We start from the raw sequence: 24,176 nt of genomic DNA on the forward strand, positions 1-24,176 counted from the left end.
CTGGTGTGATTCGTGTTCTGCCGAGAATGCGTGAGCGTTTTGCTCCCGTCTGCAAGAACACTTCAGCATGCAGTTCCAATGTTTCAAACCACAATTTTCCCAAAGGCGAAAGAGAAATCTATTGACTGCAACAATCGGTTACAACTCCGACTGGGTGCCACCTTCGAAAGCAGCGATTTGATCTGTTCATCTGGTTCGTACGAATGTTACGGAAGCAATGCGGAGCTTGTTTCACAAGAAGCCCAAGATGTCTCGTCCGGGATGCTGTGCCAACCTTATCTGCAGCAGGAGATTCCAGGGGCAGGACTAGGCAGCAGATAAAGGTAAGACGCGGAATGTTAGACAAGTCAGTCATGCGGTGCAAATTGCATCACGTAGAAGAGAAAAATACGCTATCTGTCAGTTACTGCTTCATCCTTTAGAGATTACGCCCCAGCGGGTGTATTCTCAGTACAGATTTGGAATTGCCTTATTTGTTAAATGATTTCGCAGGCATTCTGGCACCACCGAAAAGCTTGCACTCCAAGTCTCAACTATCACCGTCTGGGTTTCAAGCTGAAGGCTGTCACCAGTGCCAACCAGACGCCCCTTCAAAGTTCATCTGTTTTTGTTGACGGAACAGTGACACCTGGTACTGAGACATTTCATTTTCTGATTAATCAAGTGCATTCCATCACTTGTGCTCGACTTCTTGTGTTCGTATACCCTTGCTGTTGCTCGCTAGCTTAGAGCAACCATGCCTGAGGTGCCAGCGCTTTCAGAGTACATTTAAGCAGTATTATCGTGTCATATGCTTGGCAGCACATCTTGTGTATTTTGAGTAATGTATGAATACAATGTGGGCTCAGCTGTTGTATTTTGGTCACAAATAAGGTGTTCTTCCAGAGCGCTCAAGGGCAGTTCAAGCAGTTTCATGTGTGCAACAGCACATACTTTTTCTCAGTTTTGAGTAAGGCAAATCGAAATCTCCCAGTTGATGTCTTTCGGTCATAAATTATGTTTTTCGAGACATTCAAACAGCATCATGTGTGCAACAGTACATACTTTTTCTCAGGTGAAGTAAGGTAAATCTGTCCGCCGTGGTGTTCTGGCAGTGCAGCAGAAGCTTTTGTTGCATTCAAGTGGTATCATGTACACAAAAACTTGTTTTATGCCTTTCTGTAGCTGCTGTACTAATATTGTGAGTACAGAGACATTCCTGCAGAACATATTGGAGCATCTTGTGTGCTGTTGTTTGTATCATCTGCAGCAGTATATTGATAATGTTAATTATTCAATGACTTCAGCTAACATTTACATTCTTACTTCCAGGTAAACCTGTCACGCAGATGCCCTACCCCTTGGTATGCATAGTTCAAGATTGTACCGAAACAATCCACCTGGAGCATTATTCTTCAATTGGCAGTGGCATTACTATCACAACACACCACCTACTGCATGTCTATGGTGCGTGTACAATGCATCAAACCTATTCTCAGGTACAGGCCAGGTGGTACGCAATTACAACATGAAACAACTGACACAGAGACCGTAAAGTCATGCCTTTTGCTCCGCGCCTCGGGTTTCATGTTATTATCCTCATATGCAGCTCAATTTGCCTGTGCTGTGCAGCATGAGCAAAAGCACATATTGTTTGTGGTCACATGACACGGAACGTAAATACAGTGAAATCTTCCTATGTTGGACACCCGCGGTGCAGCCGAAGCATCACCTACTTATAGAGGTGTCCGAGTTACAGAATATGACGGCAACAAAAAATGGAAGAGATCACAGCTGTGAGAAATGCCCCCCTTCTTCAATTTAAGGTCCTTAGTGGTACCTGGTGGTGGTGCCTGGTAGTTGTACCTCTACCCACTCTTCACTGATAATTATTACTGATTTTGGTATATTCAATTCCGTTCAGATTCTACTCAATGGCATTACCTCTGGAGCTTTTCGAGCAGCAAGGACTTGTCTCTGAAGCATCAGCCCACTTCACATAGCTTTGGTGCAGTGCTCGTTCAAAGGCTCTATACATAAAGAATTACAATGTAGACTGACAGCACTTGTTTTTGGGCTCTAAAAACTAAAGCAACAAAATGCTCAGACCAGTATAGGGGAAAAAAGGGCAAAAATCAAGGCCACTGGCTCATTTTGGGACTTTTTGGTGCAAAGATGGGCCGATATTGAGGTACTTTGGCCAGGGTTTTGTCCGACTTTGCAGGGAAAACCCTATCCTACTTCCAAGATAGGGAGGTGTCCGACAGAGAATTTCGTCCCCATGTAGTTTCAATGGGAGCCTGCCCGTGCAATGAAATCATGGGGAGTTGTCCGAGGTAGGGAGGTGTCCGACTTTGGAGGTTTTACTGTACTATACAGCATTCTACATCATGTAATCTAACAGTTGTTCACATTTGGATACTTTAACCATGGAATTTACCCTGCATGCACCATACCATGTCCAAACACAAACAACTGCTAGAGAGCAGCATGTACTGTTTCCGTATAGCACTTATGGCTCGCGTCCTGTGATCGGAAACAGTGGTGTCTTTTTTCTGCTACAACCAGTAAACTACAGTAAAGATTTATAAATACTGTGTCATACCATAAAGCACTATGGGAAATGGCAGTTTGAAAAAATGGAGAAGACTGTCATTAGAATGGGGGACATGTTCTACGGTGAAATTTTTTACAGTGTGTGCTGTACCACGTAATGCACTGCAGGCCTACCACAGTATGGTAATGCTCTGAATACTGATTTGCTCAAAAAAGGAATGTGTGCGTTTCTTGTACTAACTTCCCCTTATGCAAAGTAGTAGAAAAATGTTTTCAGCCAATGGGGAGGGAGAGGACATCATTCTGGAGTCTCGTTGACCTACATTGTGTCGTGTGTGAAGGTCATTTTGAAGAGTGTAGGTAGTACAAGACTGTGTTCCCACATTCTTGGCAGTGTTGACTAATAACCATAATAAAGTAGAGGGTACATTTGTTGCTTCATATATGTGTGTCATGGCAAAGTATGTAGAGATACATCTGTCTCAACATGCAGGTGACAAAAATGCTTTTTATGCCTAAACTATGACAAATAGTTGTCTGTTCAGCACCACTAATCATGTGCCGGCCTCCATGACATGTCTGTGACATTCCAAAGTGTTTAACATGTCCCATAGATGTGTGCAATGCTGAAGATGACTGTGTACCTTCTATGGATTCTTGATTCAAGAAAAGTACTGTGTGATTTGCTAACAGCGCCTGGCTGTACTTTCACAATTCTACATAAAAATATGTAAAGTTTGCCAAAGGAAACATCATGAAGGTCCATAGCGAAAAACCCTGAGACGAGGGATAGGAAGGGACATACACAATGTCTCAACATAGCGTGTTTATGTTCCTTCTTGTATCTCCTCTTCAGGCCTCGCCATCATGGACACTATCACCAGCTCGCTGGCTGTTGAACCGTTCTTTCAACGATAAGGGTCACTTTCATGGACTGGATGGCAGCCAACATGCTGTCAATAAAAAGAATAATGGAAGGAGCTCAATATGATCCTTAGGCTGTGTGTGGTCATTGCCTTCTCACAAATGGTGACTTAGAATTTCAGGACAATGCCTGCAGTGGTAGTATTCTTGTGTTCTCAGCCTTGACGCCCATTGTGTGTCATCGGTCACCTGTAATCTGCTAATATGCACATAGCTAAAACAAAGTATATTTGTATTTCTTTGAATACAGTTGGTACAGCACATTGTTTTTTTACATGTTCTTTGGAAAATATAAATAAAAAATTATCTACTCTGCAAGTCTCCTGTCAGTTCTACAGAGCAGCTTCGAATTTCACTAGAAGCCACGTGTGAAACCTAGACCAAACTAGTGTTGAAGGTCCATATAGGTCATAGATAGATACTATTATTATTATTAGATCATAGTCAGGCTTAGGTCCTGGTTGGTAGCAACGCATTTGAATCTTATTAAAAATTGGTGCAGGAGGTGACCAATATAACTAAATACACCAACTGACTCTCACAAATTTTGTGGTGTTATACTTTTGAAACAACATTAATACGCTGCAATGGTCTTTTCTCCTTTGTTCCTTTTAACCTAGAAATAGTAGGTGTTCGGCATCACCAGCCTTAGTTGCTGAGCATGCAGTTATTTACGTTGAGCACTGCAGTTTCATATTTGTTTCTCTGGACAAGCAAGCCCGCTTCCCCATTTTGATAAGAGTCTTTCAGCTTTGACAGGGCATTTGTGGACAAGGAAAACATTTGGACTATTGTGTATTTTGCTATGAAGTGCACCGTACAAGGCAGAAGACGCCATCAACCATTTCTACCAAGGTTATTAAATTTGTGATAAAGTACACATACCTTTTGTCACTGACTAATTTGGTGGCAAAGTTACTTGAGTGGCAGTTGTGCAATTTTAAGCACATGTTTAAAAAAAATAGGAAATGGGAAGTGCTGACTGGTTGAACATGTGGAGTACCCAATATAATAATTGGGGGTTTACGTCGCGAGACAACTGAGTGTGGAATACACAGCACAGTGTAATGTTCCTTATGCTGGCAATGTTAGCATGGCTCAAGACGTGGGAAATGTTGCACTACCCTTAATAACATCTGTTGGGCCCAGCAAACAGGATACACATACCCTGATCTGAAGACACTATGCCTAACTCAAAAGCAATATGAGATCGACCCGTACGTGTTTATTTGCGACACTATTATGAATGAAATATGGCCTGTGTGGTATAGAACAATGCGCACACTCAAGTAAACATGCAAAAAATACGTATAAGAGCTCTCGATCTACATGTCGCGATGCGCTCTACGAGATAAACAACACACTACAAAACTACATCCAACACTTTTTCTGCGGGGCAACTCTAATGAGCACTTTCATATCACCGAGGAATGGTTCAACGAATGCAGTTCGAGTGGTCACGATACATTCCTACGTCGTTCATTGCAGTCGCGCTATGATGCTGCACAATATATGTATCTCGTGTAACAAGCCTGGCAATAGCACGATGTGCATGGGCAGAAATACGGCCTTCTTTCTTTGAAGACCAGTCCCCTGCAGGTATATGCTCAAACGATCACCAATTCTCACGTTGTTGCTCAATCGCTCCCATTCCTGCACTTGTAGTAAAAGCAGCAAACGGGTTGACGTGAATGGCAACTGAACGGTTGAACTGCGAAGTTCTCGAGCACGCAATCACAATTTCACGCCGAAAATGATGTTGAGGTGAGTTCGCGGTTGTTGTTTCCATCCGTCAATAGTTCTCGGGATTACATCGGACGAAACGATCATCGTAGCCGGCGGCCATAACTGGATTTCCTCGCAAACGGGAGAAGACGCCAGCGAAGTCAGAGAAAGCCTCAGCTTTCATCCAATCAGACGCACGATTCTCTATCTACGTAGATGGAGCAGGTTTATCCCATCTACGTCACAAAAATGGCTGCGCCCATGGCTTGTTTTGGTCTCTTTGATGAATTAATTTTCGTAATAGGAGAACAAAATTGAGAAACGAAGGTGCGTTTCAGGGGCAGTTGGATGTGCTCGTTCTGAATATCACAACCGTTTCAACACATCGGGAAATCGGCGTAGCTGACCTTTAAGGATAAACGTAGTGCTGATGCGTTGATTGACTTGGCTTACAAATTCAATTTACAACAAGTAGTGACTCATCCAACCAGAGTTATATCAATGACATCTTCCACTCTTGACCTGGTTTTTGTCAATCGACCGTTGACTGATTTTTGTTGTGACATTGTGGACGGCATTTCTGGCCACAAAACTGTCCTGTTCAATTGCTGTCTGTCACCATCTAGAAAGGATTCAAACAAATATGTATCTTTTTTATGATTCTGAAAGAGCCAATGACACTGCGATCATTGATCACCTCGCCTTAGAATTTGATAGGTTTTCCACAATGGTACCCGAGGTTGACAGCGATGGGGTTTGGTCGATATTCATTGACACTGTAATGTCCTGTTTGCAATCCCATGTTCCTTTGCAGAAGAAACGAGCAGGTAGAATGAGGTGTAGAGGAGGTGGGGTCCCTCTACATGAGTCCCGACTGGCGGTGATGGTATGCCACGGAGAGGAGATGACGGTGGCCTATCTCCATGGCCGCGCCAGTGGAACTTAGGCATGTGCTCCAGGCGCGTGGCCATCTTCGTCGTTGTCCACCGGCCGCTACATCACTCCCCCCCTCAGACGCGGGGCGGCGATAAAGCAGATGGTGTCCGCGACTTCACAGGAGGAGGGTAGCGAGGGCGACCGTGGTTAGCATGCACGGTTGAACAGGATGACGGCACGGCAGATGGTGGCAAAGCATCACAGCTGATGAGTAATCATATCCGGTAGCCCCAGAAGAGCGAGGAAAAGAGTGAGGCGCTGGGGAAGTGGAGGTCCTGGGGTGCCGCTACCGGCACGGGAGCCGAAGCTCTGAGAGTCCCAGAGGAGGAGAGGGTGAGGCTGTGCGAGCCGTTGAGAGATGCCGAGACGCCGGCTGAAGCGTGTCGTGGCGTCGGCTGCCGCGACCGGCTGGTGAGCGCGAGGCTCGAGTGTCGCGGCCGGCAGTGAAGGAGCGCTGGGGGTGCATGAGCATCTGGCAGAAGTGATGGTTGATGAAGCTGTGAGGCGCGTGCGTGCCGGTTGGTCGTGCTTAGTAGGAGGGAGTCAGTAGGTCGGTATGCAGGAGTCGGCTTGCCGAGCCCAGGAAGCCACTCGGGAACGAAAAAAGGACGTTGAGGACGGATGAGAGCCGTAGCAGTGGGTCTGGACAGGTGAGGTTGAGGATACATGGAGAGCATCAGGTTCGATCGGTTGCCGTATCACAGAGCTACCATAGCGGTCCATTGTAGCGTCGGACAGGAAATGGAGGGCTTCCAGGCTGCGCGGCAGTGTGCCGTCGGTGCTGGACTTGCGGGAAGGTTGCCAAATTTGGGATGGGAAAAGGGCCGAATTACGCCGAACATGGTGTTCACAGTTCGGGTCACGAAATGTAGAGGAGGTGGGCTCCTACACGAGTTCCGACTGGCGGTGATGGTATGCCAGAGAGAGGCGATGACGGTGGCCTATCTCCATGGCCGCGCCGGTGGAACTTAGGCATGTGCTGCAGGCGCGTGGCCATCTTTGTCGTTGTCCACCGGCCTCTACAGAGGCCATGGGCTATACGTGAGGTTATCCACATTAAGTGACACATAAATAGGTGAACTAAAAGGGGTCGCGGCTTCGTGACACTATACGCAATAATAAACATACATTCTATAGTGGCACCCTGCGAAGGACGAGCGAAGGTCCTGATGGGATTCCAAACGGTTTCTTGAGGCGCTACGCAGGGTGAATTTACTTTGCTATTTCATTGCTGTCAAGTTGTTCGAAGATTTTCAAGCTCATAGTTTACTGCCACTTGTCTAGTTGCCTTGAAGAACATTCTGTGATAAGTGGGATCCAGTATGGCTTTCGAAAGCCATCCTCTACCACATACCAACTTATTGAGTTTGTACATGATATTGCGATGCCCATTAATGCTTGCAAAGAGGCGGACATGATTTTTCTTGATCTGGAAAAAGCTTTTGACAGGGTGTCTCACTCAAAGCTACTCTTGAAACTTCGCGTTCCGTGGGAAACAGTGCAAGTTCCCAAGACTCGAAGCACAACTTGTGGAATCTCCAACAACACGGACGGCACCGAAGACGACCACCTCTGGGCTGACGCGAACGACGAGAGCGCAAGTGATACCGCGAGCGAAGATGATGATGATGAAGACAATTATTAAGATCTGCGGTCATTGGTAAATAAATGTTTGCTTGACAAGTTATTACTATGTTACTCTGATTAGCCACCGTGGCGAAGTTGCAGTTCTGACGAGCCTGTTTAGTGTACGAGCCGCACCTTCTCAAAATTCAGAAAAAAAAGTGCGGGCCTTACACGAGTAAATACTGTATACTCCTAAGTTGCTCATTGCTGTGGAGGAGGGGTTCGTGTTTCCGTAGAATGGCTTTGATGGTTGGAAGTGCATTGCAATATCTTGTGATCAAGCTTATTCTTAAGGACGTTAAGCGGACGAGGGAGGGACCTTTTCTGGTTATTTCTTCCAGCTAATGCTCCTAATAAAACAGGCATAATATATTCTTAATTTTAAAGTACACATGCTATATTGCTAATGTGAATAATTTAATTAATCACACAAAATTGTTGGACTACGCATTAAATCAATGGTTAACACAGTAAATGCTACACCCAGAGCCTCGCAGACTTCTCCAACGTGAGAGCCCTTCTATTTCTCGGCTCTCATCATTCGTTGTTCACTTTGTGTCGGTTCGCTGACGTATTGTGCACAGTTGCCAAGTTCGAATACTCCAAGAAACACCACTACGCTGGTTTCTGAAAAAGGAAAGGCGCGTTTATAGGGTACAATAACCTTAGGGGAGGGGGGATTCTACTGTCACAGCTATCGTCACTTTTTCTTGTCAGTTATGTTTCAAAAATGATGAAATTCCAGATTCCGGTTTCAGTCACGGCATGTTGTCCCTTAATTCAGAACAATCGATCCACACTAATGGTGCAAAAAATGCTAGTTTCACTAAATATGTCACATCCAGCGCTCGAATTTCACAGACGACACAAAAAATAAAAAAATAAAACGATGCCAGGGGCAAGCAGCGCAGAAAACTAGATGTCTGTCGGGCGTCATAGAGGACTCCTTTCTCCGCTTGGACCCGTAAGCGTACATACATGTCGGACGAAAAACATATTATCCCCAGGATATTCCAACATCCAGCTTCAGATAGCTTCCAGATTAGCAATAGCAAGCCGACCTTCGGTCAGGTTGACCTTTTTGAAATAAACGTATATCCCCCCCCCCCCCCCCCCCCAGCTTTAGATGTACATAAGATATACCTAAGACTGCCATGTGTTGTTGGGACATAGATCATCGCATATGTGCGTTTCTGGATATCCTGAGGATATCATTTCCGCGCTTTATTTTCTTCATCCACGCTGGATATGAAGGGTTACCCATCAGACGTACAAATCCGACCACGGATGTTAGGACATCAATCATACATCCAGTGGATATTCGGTGTTGTTGGGGGTGTTTCGTAGATCTACGAACTTTTGGAATTCGTGTTCCCAGTGTTCCCATATTATAAGTATATCATTAATGTATTGAAGGTACATAGTGGGTTTTAATGCGAGGGCGCTAAGAACATTGTTTACTAGGGACCCCATGAAAATATTTGAGTATGTGGGTGCAACAGATGTGCCCAACTTGTACCACGTACTGTTGGGGACACGGTTAGCTAAACTTGCCTGTCAGTACTTCGCCGTCCCACATTACCCCTGTTGCGCTAGAAAGTGTTGTGCCCATATTGTATTTGAAGGTGAACCATGTGCTGCACGTGTTTATTACTCGAAAGAAATATCCTTGCAACAACTGGAGATTTGAGATGAGATAAACCACGGAGTGCTGATTTTAGACAGCCGTGTACAAGCGAGGATGGTTTTCATGTCTTTTCTGGTGTTTGTTGTTGAAAGGGTACTGCAGAGGGCTGTGAATCCGTCGTTGTGTGGGATGTTAGTATACAGTGATGTCACATCTAGCGTGGAGAGTATTGTGTCACTACCAAATGTACGCATGTTGTTTAAATCCCTGATTATTCTGAGGTGTGCTGTGTCTTGTACATGAGATGGCAGTGTTGTCGATTTAACAGATATATGATTATGATTTAAATAGTGGTCCAGGAATTTTGAGAGTCTTGCTGTTAGTGTGTTGTTATTAGAAAATAGGCCTGCCGGGGATGTCAGCCGTAGAGAGCTCGTTGGTGTGCACCGCGTGAATTTTGGGAAGTAAATAGAAACGACCTGCACAAGTGTTTGATGGAGTAAGGTATTTGAGGTCCTCACGTGTGATGAGCTTTCGTTGGTGGAGGTCCTGTATGGTATGGGTTATCAGTAGAGGTGTGCGAATATTCGAAATTTCGAATACAAATTGAATACTTGCGATATTCGATTCATATTCAAAGTTTTCAAATATTCGTAAAAGTTCGAATATTCGATTTTTTTCGAATATCATAGTAGCATAAAACAAAGCTGCTGAGGGCTGTGTGCTGCAATTTGTACATTGCGCGACGCGCGAAACTTCCGAGGTACGCTCATCTGCGAATGCGTCACTACACGTTCGGTAAGCGAAACCGAAACTAATACACAGTTGCGTGCAGCCGCCATTTTAAAGTGCACGGTCTGTCCCAGCAAAACGCGAAAGCGCGATACGCTTTATGCATCGTGAGCACAGTCATGGCTTTGATGGATTGCCAACAAACCCTGACAATTTGTGTGAGGCCTACAGTTTGGTGAAATTCCGGCTAAATATAGAAATTTTGTTGGCGTTGAGCTGAATGTGCCACTGCATGTGAACCTGAAACCCGCATCTCAAACGCGTTTTTTCGGTTTCGATTTGTGGTAGTCAGCGATATGGTCATGGTCACGTGCGATGACGGCGATAATCGAGAAGTGGCACGTGACGATATTTCGACATAGTTCTCCAACTCTGGCGCTGTGCGACCGCAGAACCGTATGTTAAAAGTGCCAACTAGGATGGCAATAACACTTCAAAGTCATTTGAAATTGCACTAACTGTTCTTACAGATAAATAGCAAGACGCATTAAGCCTAAAACGCATGGAGCAATTTTGCTCGCGACTCGCGCGCGTAGGCGTCGACGTGACAAAGTTTTGAGGCGCACACGGAGATTTTCGCTGTGAAATGAAAGAAGCGCTAAACACGAACATCGCGGAAACAGTCATGCGTGATGAGCACAGTCATACATCATCATCGAGGATTTATTCCGGTTTGATTGCGCTAACGAATGTGGCTGTTCCAAACTATGCATTACTGTCAGGAACGATTGTCTTACGCGTGAGCACATTGAAACCATGCTGTTTCTCGCTTACACGACAAGTCAGTGGAAGTACTGTCAGTGCAAAAAGAGGGCATTTGCCACCTTAATTTTCCTTCTTATACGGGCTCATCACAAAATCCTTCCACATTCTGAACATGTCATCACCCTATACTTCCATTCTGTCAGTTTCTCCAGCACTTTCAGTGCCAACACAGGTGTTCATTGTTCATTTTTGATTTCATTCATTCATTCATTGAAGATTTTTGAAGTGCAAGTTGTTTTCAAGGTTTTCAGCTTACCTCACGAGAACAGCACATTGTTTTATTGTAAAAAATTATTTGACTGTATATGTGCACATAGGCATGTATGCCTTATGCTAAGCCCATACATTCATACATATTCCTTATTAGCTCTTAGGGCATTTTTCTAAGGATCAGCAGAACAGAACTCTAACCATGCTTGTTTTCGGGGCTTAATTGTTACCCTTAGAAGCCTTTATCCTGTGACGTGATATTCGATATTCGAAGGACAATTTGATATTCGTATTCGATTCGTATTCGAAATTTTCAATATTTGCGCACCTCTAGTTATAAGCTCAATGTACTCCCTTGTTGGGTCGTGGTCCAGTTTGAGGCAGTATCGTGTATTGCTGGGTTGCCTATGAGCCTTAGAGATGTATTTATCTGCAGGCCAGACGAAGATACTCCCACACTTATCTGTGGGCTTGAGAATGATATCACCTCTGTCAGCTAGGGTTTTGATGATGTCACGCTGTGTTTTAGCGAGGTTGTGACCATGCGAGCTTTGGGAAACACCGCCAAGGATGTTGTTGCTTACTTGTTTAATGCACAGGTCTAGTACAGGATCTCAGCAGTGATTTGGTGTCCAAGTTGACGGTAGTTGGAGGTTGTTGTTATTTTCTTCTGTTGTGTTAGCAAAAATTCTCTCAGCCATAGTAGTCTCACAAAGTCTGATATGTCCTTGTGGATTTCGTATTCGTTAACAGAACTGAGTGTAGGGCAGAATGTTAGCCCCTTAGAGAGGACTTGTAGTTCGTCACTGGATAGTGAGCGCGATATCTATATCTACATTTAGTGGTGTTCCAAGGAATACAGGTGTTGAACATGATAACGAAGGATGGATTACACAAGGGAATAGGAAACGAGGTAAATCCTTGAATGTTCAGTTTAATGGTACCAGAAACGTCCCACTGATTCGTGCCGAGCAAGTGAGACCTAAGACAGGTTCCAACATGGAAAGTAAACATGTGGTTGTCCATCGTCCTGCCCCGAACAAATCACTATTCGTTTCCCGATTGGGACCCGATACCTCCGTAGATGACGTTCTGAATGCTCTGTTAGTGGTTACTTCGCCTACGCTGGTCAGTTGTACAAAGCTTAAAACCAAGCACTCAGCCTACTCGTCCTTCTGCATCTCGACAAGGGCAGAGATTTTTGACAAGATCTATAGTCCTGATGTGTGGCCATCTGGTAGTTTGTTTTGGCCCTTCTATGGAAATTTGAGAGAACATGAAGATGCCAGCAGGGACGAAAGGTAAGGATAGTGATGGAATACACCATTTAGTATCAAAACGTGAGAGGCCTACGTATAAAATGTGATGAATTTTTTTCCAATGTGCTTCTCGGTAACCATGACATAATTTGTGCTACTGAGACCTGGTTGATGGACAGCTTCGTGTCGACTGACTATTTTCGAGAGGAGTACGGAGAAAGCCGATGTTGGGTGGCTTTTATTTGCATACATAACACGAGCACACTTCACCCCACCCCAGTAGGCTCGTCGGGCACAAGTTTTGCAGCAACAGACTTTGCCCTCTCCAAGAAACTATCTGGGTGTGAAGCTGGGACAAGGCTATGGAACTTTCTCAAAAGAACGTGAGGTCACAAAACTATGTCTCTGTTCACTTTGCGAGGTCGAGGTTCACTTTGCGAGGTACGCAAGGTCGAAACAGCTAGTGCAAAGGCACCTTTGTCGCCCGAAAACATGGAGGAAATGCACGAAAACTAGAAGTGTGAGAACTAGAACCTTGACCAGAACACCTGAACTCCGTAACACAGAGGCTTCGGGAAGCGGCAGCGATGCCGACGGCAATTGGGCTGGTATTGGATTGACGTTTTCGTCTGTGCGCCCAGAGAAAAAGCAGGCCTTCGAGATATAGAGAGGAAAACTGCATTTTCCGGGAGATTTGCTTCTCGGCCGTACAATCGTACAAACCGGTCCGAATCCGGGAGCCTCCCGGATGAATCGGGAGAGTTGGCAGTTGGCAGGTATGCTGTAGTGATGAACTCTGATGGTTCTAGTGTGCCTGACCCACATGAAGACAGCGAAGTGTTTTCACGTTATTTTTCATCGGTATATACATACTACAAGAAGCACTGCTATTAATGAGAGTGGTTTTTCTCTGCCTCCTTATGATACTTTATGTATTCCGTGTGTTGATGACAATCAAGTTTTTGACACTGTGAAGAAGTTAAAGCCAAAAAAGTCACTTGCGTTTGATAATATTCCCAGCTTCGTTCTCAAGAGATGTGCTCCTATCCTTGGTCCTGTATTGACATCGATCATTAACTTATCTCTTACGTCTAGTGCCTTTCCTGATCTCTGGAAGAAATCTTTTGTAATACCAGTGTTTAAGGCTTGTGTTGCTCACGACGGCTGTAACTACAGGCCCATGTCTCTTTTGTCACCCTTTGCTAAGCTTTTTGAAATGGTTTTACACAGACACTTCTCTTTTTTCTGTAAAGAAATTATCGCAAATGTTCAACATGGATTCGTAGCGAACAGATCGGTTGAACCCAACTTAGCTTCTTTTTTGCACTTTGTTGGACCTGCTCTTAACCAACGTAGTCAGGTAGATGTTGTGTACTTCAACTTAGCTAAGGCGTTCAACTTGGTTAATCACTGTTTGTTGCTGTATAAACTGAGAATTTTTGGCTGTTGTAGAAATCTATGCAACTTGGTTCATAGTTATTTGTCGAGTCGTATGAATTATGTATCAGTGAGTGGTGTTCTCGGCACGCCATATCTCTCTCTTTCGGGCGTTCCTCAGGGTTCGATCCTGGAGCCCTTCTTTTTCAGCGTGTTCATTAATGATCTTTGCTCTGTCATCTACCACTCAAGAATATTATTGTACGCCGCTGATACATGTATTAAGCTATTTAGGGAGGTGAAGTCCTCTGCCGATTGTATCCTCATGCAGAATGATGTAGACTCTGTATATAATTGGTGTACTACCAACCAGTTACGAATTAACGTTAAGAAGACTGTACAAATGACCATCACACGTAAGGTCCACACTACCTCTGTTTTTAGGTACAGCCTGCTTGATTGCGAGATTGTTAAGGTTGGTTGCATTCATGATTTAGGTGTTTACATCGATGCTCGTTTGAAATTTGATCGGCGTGTCAGCCATGTCGTGAGTGCTAGTTATTCTATGCTGGGGATGATTTCCCATATAACCACTAGGTTTAGAGACCCTGGGAGTTTCAAACGACTTTATCTTTGTTTGGTACGCACAAAACTTGAGTTTGCTTCCCTGTGTTGGAACTCTATTTCAGCAACTAACAGTGAAACGACTGAGAAAGTGCAAAGGCGCTTTGTCCGAATATATAGTATGATAGGTGCATCGGCCGTAGAGTGTACTATGAATACGGTAGCCTACTGGATATGTTAACTATAAGCTTGTTGTACTCGAGCAGAGTCTCGCGATGTTCTTTTCCTTTTTAAATGCCTTCACGGTATGTTAAATTGTATCGAGCTATCAGCATCTATTGCGTTTCGTGTTGCTTTCAAATCTTTTCATGGTTCCTCAGTGTTTCATGTTGAAGTTTGTTCACACCTGTCTTCTATGTCGCGGATTATGATTACATACTCGAGACACTTTTCAGCACTTGATATTTTTAACGATGATATTGACAGGTTTCAAAATGCTGTAGTGTATAGTCGTAACTCCGGATTGCTTGCAACACTGTTTTCATTTTACCATTGCGTTTTATTAGTGCACCATTATAGAGGCTCTTACTGTTCATGGGCACTTTAAATAAATACTCAATAACGGTGCTAGTGTCAGCATTTTCACAGGGCAGCTCAGTGATGGTGCGGAGAGCTGTAATTGTGTTACTCGATGGTTGATAGGCTTCTGTGTGTACTGTGTTAGTGAGTCTGGTATTTGTGTCGTTGTTGGGATTAGGTTTTCTAAGTTTTGATTGTTCTTTGTTGGCTATAGCTCCCGGTTGAGCTGTTGGATGTGTAGTTCGAGAGTGTTGTTTGCCTCCGCGTCGGTGAGACTGATACCGCAAACCCCCGCTAACTCAAACTCGGATATCTCGAAAAATCGGTTAAGTCGAAGGTTTCTTGCGTTGCAGAATTATCTCCTATACTTACCATGCATTTATCACCGCTTATATCGAAAGGTTTTCTAGACGAACTTCGGATATCTCGACATCTTATCAGTAAAAATTTCTAACATGTGAGTAATCATCGCACGGCAGCCCTGCGCCGGCGTTCGCCAAAGTTATTTTCTACAGCTCAGAAGTGCAGCGAAGCTGAGTTCGGTTGCCCCACCTTCTCATTTTGCAGGGAGAGGGGGATGGCCGGTATTCCCATGTTGTTGCACAGAGCAGTCGCAACGATGGCCGGGAAGGCAGTTCACTCGCGAGTGTCACATGTTCATCATGTTACTTTCGTTTTCGCTCACGGTGCCATGTAAGCAAGTGTCGATTGTTGTTACGCTTTGTTATCTGCTTTTTGGGAACCTTCTGACAGCGTGAGTGCCCAAATCATTACAAAGATAGCACAGCCAAGGCAGTACAAAGCGTTTACACTGGAACGAAAGTTTTCAACACCAAGGATCCATCACGACGTTTTTCGATGCAAGTGATTTTGCAGGGAGAGGGGGATGGCCGGTATTCCCATGTTGTTGCACAGAGCAGTCGCAACGATGGCCGGGAAGGCAGTTCACTCGCGAGTGTCACATGTTCATCATGTTACTTTCGTTTTCGCTCACGGTGCCATGTAAGCAAGTGTCGATTGTTGTTACGCTTTGTTATCTGCTTTTTGGGAACCTTCTGACAGCGTGAGTGCCCAAATCATTACAAAGATAGCACAGCCAAGGCAGTACAAAGCGTTTACACTGGAACGAAAGTTTTCAACACCAAGGATCCATCACGACGTTTTTCGATGCCAAGTGATTTTGACTTTTTTCTGACTTTTTTTTCTTCTCGTGTTTAAGTGGTAGTTTTGTGTAATTGCGGTTCCGCCGCAAAAGTAAGTTTATAGAAATGTATAACTCTTACAATTTATGACTGTTACATCGAAAGTTTCGGAATTTTGCATATCTCGAAACCCCGCTTATCTCAAATTTCCCCCAGTTTTTTAAGACTTCTGAGTTAACGGGGGTTTACTATACTGCTTATGTCGCCCTAGATTGTAGCGAGTTGCGTGTGGCACTGTTTCTTTAATATTTCTAGAAACGTACGAGGTGTGTTGCTAAGGGTTGATGTCCACTCTAGCTCTAGTTCAGATGTCAGTTTGAGGTGGAAGAGGGCAATGTTAAAGTAGCAAACCAGTAACCAGCAGTAGTAAACCAGTGTTGAAGTAGTACGGCCACTTTTTTTTTTTTCATCCAGGGATTGTTCCAGTCAAAAGTATGACAAAATACCGTCCCAAGGAGGCTGGTGGGACAGAGGGACGACCACAAAAGCGGGGCCTGTCTCGCCCATATCAGGACGTCTAGTCACATTACTAAAACATCCATTTGGGCCTCTTGGTACCATTCCTTCACGATAAAAGCGCTAAAAGCGACGAACATAGACGACACAACATAGAGCACTCACTTTCAACAATTTAATGGACTGACAACATTTTTATCACTGCAGCAAGAACTCACTTTCCCTCTCCAATAGTATCGGAGAGGGAAAGGGAATTTCCGCTGCAGTGATAAAGACGGGTTAACAATACAGGTTAACTAACAAGTACAGTGGACTCTCGTTAATTCGAACTCGAGGGGGGCGGGCTAATTGTTCGAATAAAGCAGAGTTCGAACTAATGGGAGACGCTCTCCTGGAAGGGGAATTGGGAGCAGGGAGCGTGTGCAGACGCGTTGGACGCACTTCGCGTGTTATACGTTCATGGTACCGCTTTCACTTTAAGATGCATTTAGATAATATTGGCATAAATCGTTACTACTGTCAAACTCCGCCACTATCCGTGTTACGCTCCCGATGCCCAACTGATGTTACGGCAGAGAAAACTGCCGGAGCGTCGCGGCCGTTATGACTTTGAAGGAAATACAAGACCTATATGTTCACAAAAGTTCATTTACAGAAATTATGAGGCAAGTTAGGGTTGAAAGCAGTCAGTAATTGGCTCTTGCAACCGTTCCCTGGAGCGAGGCTGTAAGCGCCGCTTTCGATTTGAACACAGGTTAAAGCGTGGCATTCGCATTTTCCCCTGAAGAAAAATAGCGCACTATCATATCCAGCGCCGATGCTACATCAGATGCACTTGGTAAAGGCACTGGTTCATGACTTGGATCGTCCTAACCTTGGTCGCTACAGTACGTACAGTTTTCCACACGGTCTGGCGCACGCAGCGTTGACGATGTCCACAACAGTCAAGAGCCGAGTCTCCACGCCATCGTCTTAGACTCTAAGCTGACATGGTGCCAGTTAGGGAAATAAACGATGACAGTGAATAGGTTGTAGAACAATATTGACAGTTGCGAAGTCATAAAAGCAAGTGAAGGCACGCAAACGCACCTCCACCCTTCATGGCCTCAACACGAAGAGAGAGAGAGAGAGGAGGGGCGGAGGGAGAAACACAATCATTTGCATAAGCTTCTTGCTGCTGTCATAAAAGGTCAAATCAACCTCGAACAGAACAAAATGGGGAAAATGACACGCGCACCATATACAGGGTGTCTCATTTAACGTGTCAATAAATTTTATTTGAAGAGAGCAATAAAAGAAAAATGACTGCTACTTTTCTTATATTGCTCTCTTTAAATAAAATTTATTGACACGTTACACGAGACACCCTGTAGAAGGTCAATAATCAGGGAGATATGGAGCCCTGTGGCCCGTTCTTGGCCGCCATGCGAGCTCTGTTGGTTCAAATTATCCGGCGTATACACTCATCCGTTCCAATTACCGGGAGTTTCTCCCCATTGAAATACATGTGGCTCCGGAGGTTCGAATTAAGCGATTTCGAATTAACGAGATTCTACTGTACGCGAAAAGCCACTGCTGCTTAAGCGGTTACTGAATGCATTAGGTTTAATGGCACCCCTATCAGGGACCCAGCTCAAGTACTTTTAAAAAAGAACTACGGCTTACGTGGGAACATTTTAACAAGATTTTACTGCACAATGGATCTATGGGTGCTTGACAGCGGCAACAGTTTTGCCCAAAAATTTAGAAGTCCAAATTATCAGTCATCGACTGCATTTCCCCCGCGAAGACGTTATTGTGGATAGACGTTATACAGATGTATTATGCATGGCACATTTGAGGTATGTTGCATTCACGAAGCATGCAGCGGCGGACGATGTCTGTGACAGGCAACCTAAGCGGCTAAAGTTTGGTTTTGTGCTCGCGCGTTTGGTGCATGGTTCACAGTGCCCAAGAAATGGCTGAACCAATAGAAAACAGGAGCCTCTTCGCAATCCGTGGGCTTTGTTTTGCCACTTCTTGTGGGCAGGAACACTTCATGAAGGAACAAAAAGTTTGACTTAAGCGAAGGTGACATTAGAATTAAGGGGAGATGCGGCAATTAAAATGTCGAATTTTGTCCAAAAAGTCGGTTTTTCAAAGTGTTCATTTTTGTGCTCCTCGCGCCTTCACTTCTTCAGAAACCGATTGTTGCATTGAGATGCTGGTGCTGAAATACATAAGCACACCAAATTTGGTTAAGTTTGAACTATAAATAAGGAAGTTAGCTTTAATTGCCACATCCCCAGGGGATACGAGTGAAGCGGTATTTCCAATTAACGATTTTTTCGCATGTTAATGGTGCCACACAATCAACCGGGTCCGAGCCCGGTGAAAGCTGTAACCAGTACCCTTGTTACGAGTAACTCACTCCTCCACGGGGTTGTGTAGTCCCATAAACACATGTGACCACCTTGACTATTGAGGTGAGGGATCTCACGTCATGTTTGGGTTGCCAAGGTCAACTGAGCTAAAGAAAAAAATGTCCCAACAAAGGTGAATTCTTCCTTATGGTCCCTTTGTGGACTGCCTCTAGTGACTTCTCGGGGTTATGTTTACAGCCTGAAGTTTTAGGGTTTAACCCGATTTGCTCCCCAAATTGAAGATTGCCTCTTTAGGGTGAAACCTGATTATTACCCGTCAAACTGGCCTCACTGGGACATCTGTAGGAATGCACACTAACTTGACTGGCAGCGAACGCGGTTACATCACCATTTGTACCGAACCAGTTCAGTTAGTTTGAGTAACTGAGCCCGATTTCTCCCCGAATTCAGCGTACTGGAAGTTTCTCCACCCAAATTTGCATGAATTTACAGACATGTTTACTTACCCGATTTTTACTCCCTGAATTTTACCGAAAACTCTCGTCATGTTATCTTAGTTTTCCACGTCTGACTTTTTCGACACGGTGCAAACTCCAAGTGTTATGTTTCGTTTGTCCACACTTATTTATATTTACCTGCTGATTTTTCTTTGGCTCGGAGTTCTCACACCAAAACATTTTGCGGACGGAATGTTTTCGCAAAGCCAATTGCTGTGTATTAACAGAAAAAAGTATGGTATATCGATTGATTGATGTGTACTAATCATATAAAATGTCACAAATTTACAAAACACATATTGATTGATTAAATAAGTGTACCGATTATATAAATATCAAAAATTTACAAAACACCAGTGCAAGCGAGCCTACGCTTGGTATTTACGTTTCTTATTTCATTTTTTATTCATCCTTTTTTTGAAACAGACGCGATCGGACAGGAGGACAATAGGCAGCACAACAATTTCTACCACTGTGTGACAGCTCTGTCCTATCTGATGCATGGCATACGGGAGTAGGACAAAATGGCCCCACAAAACAAATGGTCCCACAGGCTCCTCGCGCACACAAAGGGGCGTGGTTGCGGATAATGATTAAACACATCACAGCCGACCGAGTGTTAGCATTTGCTCTCCCTGTTTGTTGAAAATGGGAGATATTTTTTTCTTTTTTTGTCATGTGTTAATGGATAATAAAATCTGCACTCCGTTCAATGAGTACCATAACATAAAAGTGATATCACTTGGTGCACTAATTCGCAAGCAATATTGTTCACTGGATATATAAAAAAAATTTATTTTAATAAATTTTATTTTAATTTTAAAAAATTTAATGGTCTGATACAATGAAACCAGTGAATAACAGTGTCATATACAATGAAACAGCGAAGAACAGTGCGACATACAATGACACAGTGAAGACAGTGCTACACTGGATGCTGGTATTTTTCTACTGCTGATCAGGAACAATTTCTACAGTTGCAGTGTAGGAAAAAATGGCCTTGGGGAAAATCGGACCCGAAAAACATGGTAACCTTTCCTGGCAGGCAGACCACCCTTCTTTTCTTTTTTCTTTCTATGAACGATATGCCACATTCCCCGTCCTAGTCTCAGTGTTGTACTGTCATGAAGTACACTCATCAGCCCACTTTTTTTTTTCAAATCTTTTTATTTATTTTTTTAATGGTCAGCATATTGCACAAAGAGATTAAGTAGCACATTCTGTACAAGCCGCCGGTTGTGTCCATATATCAAATTGCTTTTTATCTCGTCCAAGCAAGTTTCTCCGGCTTGCAAAGAAAACGCCATTAGGTACTAGAGTTGAACCTCTATGTAACGAATTCGTAAATGATGGCTCTTTGTTTCGTTAAATAGAGATATTCGTTAAATGTAACACGCCAAGTGAAACCAAGATGGCTGCCGCCACTACCTGCGCCGCACGTACCACTAAATGCCATTTGTCATAAAACCGGTATCAAGCCAAGAAGGGCACAAAATATCAAGCTTTGTTCACCACATAATGCTAGGTAATATGCAATTCGTGCACAATATTGCTCTGAGCATTCATAACTTTCGTAACTCCGGATGACCTCTACTGCTTTCTCCTGCGCGCTCGCGTATCAACGTTTCTTGGTTGGTTCACTTGCACTCATGACGTCAGCAAAGAATGAGAGTACACCGCCATTGAATACTGAAAACAATGAGAAATGGGTACATATCACGTAGACGTCTGCGCTGATGGAACTTTGAACGGCGGCGGCATCATGTCCATTTTGCCACCGTCAGCGTCAGTGGCGCGAACAAAAACAAGTAAAAAATGCCACAAAACCACAACCTACTATCATCGGCATCAACAAAAGCTAATTAGACTTCATGAGAGGCCAGCAATGTGTGTTTTGGTGTCCGAAAACAGTTGTGAAGAGGCTCTCGCGCTGGTTTCGAAACGGCGTCAGCACACCGAAAATTACCGTCAGCGGCGACGCACATGTCTGTAGGCTCGTGCCTACAGCACGTGACTACCGAAGTAACCAACGAAAACTCGCGTAAGGACAGCGGAGAGGGGAAGGCTTCTCCTTCTCTTCTTCGTGGTGAAGGAGAAAGACACGTGCAGAAGGCTTTCGTCGCCCAGAGACTTCGTTAAATAGAGGTGACCACACAAATGTATTTCATTAAATCGAGCGCAAAAATACATTGGCGTTTATGGGGACGCGTACGTGCAACGGAAATTCTTCATTAAATAGAGGATTTCGCTAAATCGACGTTCGTTATTGAGAGGTTCAACTATATCTTAATGTAATGTAATGCAATTAGCATTAGGTTAGATTTACTATCATGAAGCAGGTTCTCCATTCATGGGCCTATTCGCTGAGGTTATGACAGTAATGTAAAGGTAATTGCAAACGCTATGAGCCTGATAGGGAGAAGCGTGCGGACAATTGCTCGCCATCAAAATGGTGAAGTCGAACAATAATAGACCACTCAACAAACAACAGCCCCACCATGAAATGCACATATTTTTCTGACCCCACTGAAAGTGGCTAATTTTCGTATGCGTAAATTTACTGCAATAATATTTTATTGCAATAAAATGCGTGAAATGTATAAGGACATATCCATGGCTTTGTATTACGCACCAATACATGTATGTATTATAAGGACATACGTGTAGCAGAACATTTGTTAGTCTGAACTTTTACCACTCTGTTTGATGTACTTTTTGTGTTCTATTTATTTCGTTAGGACGGATGCCAAAATTTGTATTCTGCAATTATTATACTGCAGTATTACAAAAAACGCAATGCAATCCATGAGAAATTCCTTTAGGCCTTCACATATTAGGAAATGTCTAGCTCTGGAGCACGACAAAAATGCTGCAGCCTGCACATGGGCGCAGAAAAATTTGTTCCTGGAAAAAATGATCCCTTGTCGTGTGGGGAAAAAAATGGTCCAGTAAGCGCCAGCACGGCCAAAAGTGCAGGGCCGTAGTTGTGGTCGCGGATAGCTGATGAAATGAATGATCTTTCCGATTTGTTGAAATTGAGAGACATAGCTTTTTTTATATGTTAATGGCAAATCAAATGTATACGTCATTCAATGAGTAACATAAAAGCAATATAATTTGCGGTACTAGTTCGCTAGCAATATCGTTCGCTGGATGCTAGTGTTTTTCTACTATTGATCAGACACGGGTTTTACAGCTCTTCCCTGCATCTTTTCTGTGTCGATGTTTATGGACAATAAAAAGCTATACATGCCCTCATTCATTGTTTCATTGCCCTTACAACTCCGCTTCTACGGAAGGTTCACCGACATAGTTTCGGGCATGGTTCATCGACATAAAAAGTATGAGAGAACAACTGTAAAATCTTTGTCTGACCCACAATAGGAAAATACTAGCATCCAGGTTGAGTTGGGAACTACACCCGACTACATCCGACGACACCCACGTACAGTGAGCGTGAAGTCGGAGCCTCAGAATAGCGAGTTCAGTTTAAAGCGTTTATATGCGTTTTATTTTATTCGTATGAATACAGAAGGTAACCTGCCATTTTGCTCACTGCTATGTAACACTTCCTTTTATAAAAGAACGCGTGAACCATTTTCCCAACCCATCTGCCAAAATATGCAGAAGGTAGCAGGACCTTGGAGAATTGCTTCTTAATCTTGTTGCAATGTCTGTACTCCACACAATGTAAAGGAAGAGAGAGAAAGGAACAGAAAGAACAGACACAATTCGAACAATACAAGTGGTGCAGCGAATGTAAACACTTTTATGTTCTTTATTGAATGGCGTGCAGCTTTTATTGTTCATTAACATTAATGTTAATTCAAAAAACCTGCCTCCCAATTTCAACAAATCAGGAGCGCGAATGATACCACCTGATCGGCTATGATCCGTTTCATCAGCTGTCCACAACGACACTCCTGCATTTTTGGGTGCACGGAACCGCGCAGGAGCATTTTTTCCGCCCACACAACTAGGGACCATTTTTTCTGGGACAACTTTTTTCGGAACCCCCTGCATACCGCCGGCAGCTTGAATAGCGCTGCCAATCGGGAACATTTTTTCCAGGGACTTTTTGGGGACATTTTTTCCGGGGACACGCTTTCCTACACCCGTCAGTCAACACCTGAGCCACCCTTTTTTTTAACCATGCTATTTTCCATTTCTTTCAGTTAGAGTACCTGTTAGGTCACTAGCAATCACAAGCAAAAACTGAGCAGCAGCTGCAAGTTTACGCAACGTTTGATCTAGGAGGCAGTGGTGAATTTGTGCCGTGTGATCGTTTATTTTATTAGTTGCTGTCTGGTTTCTGTTTTGGTTTTACAAAATAGCAAGTCGACACACTGTTTGGTTTTCCGCGTTGTTGTTTTTTCTCTTTCTTTTCTAATACATATGTTCCCCCACCCCGTGTTATTATTGCGTCCAGTGGCAACCACAGTGCAGCCAAAAGGTGCCGGCTCTTGGTCGGGCTGACCATTCCTTAGTTTTTTCTTTTTTTCATTTGCCGGTATTAAATCTCACTCCACCCTCTTAATAGTGCTAACTTCCTTACTCTGAACTGGCAGTAGACTGAGGGGGGAATATATGTTTATTTAAAAAAAGGAGGGAAAGGTTAGCCTGCGCGACGGTGGCTAAGGTCCCTGTTGATATGAAGTAAAAGTGAGAAGGCCAGCTGTGTTAGTATTTGCGGGCACGTTACAGCTTTCATGTCATACAGTCACATTCCCGGGTATGCA

The 24,176-nt window shown here is 43.9% G+C and overlaps 1 protein-coding gene across 4 annotated transcripts in view; it reads right to left on the reverse strand.

Annotated features, from left to right (window-relative positions):
• LOC135394427 (cyclic GMP-AMP synthase-like receptor) overlaps nt 1-24,176 on the reverse strand; it is a 122,794-nt gene that overhangs the window by 75,311 nt on the left and 23,307 nt on the right. The window lies entirely within an intron of this gene.

This window comes from Ornithodoros turicata, chromosome 5 (assembly GCF_037126465.1).
Source record: "Ornithodoros turicata isolate Travis chromosome 5, ASM3712646v1, whole genome shotgun sequence".
NCBI classification, from domain to species: Eukaryota; Metazoa; Arthropoda; class Arachnida; order Ixodida; family Argasidae; genus Ornithodoros; species Ornithodoros turicata.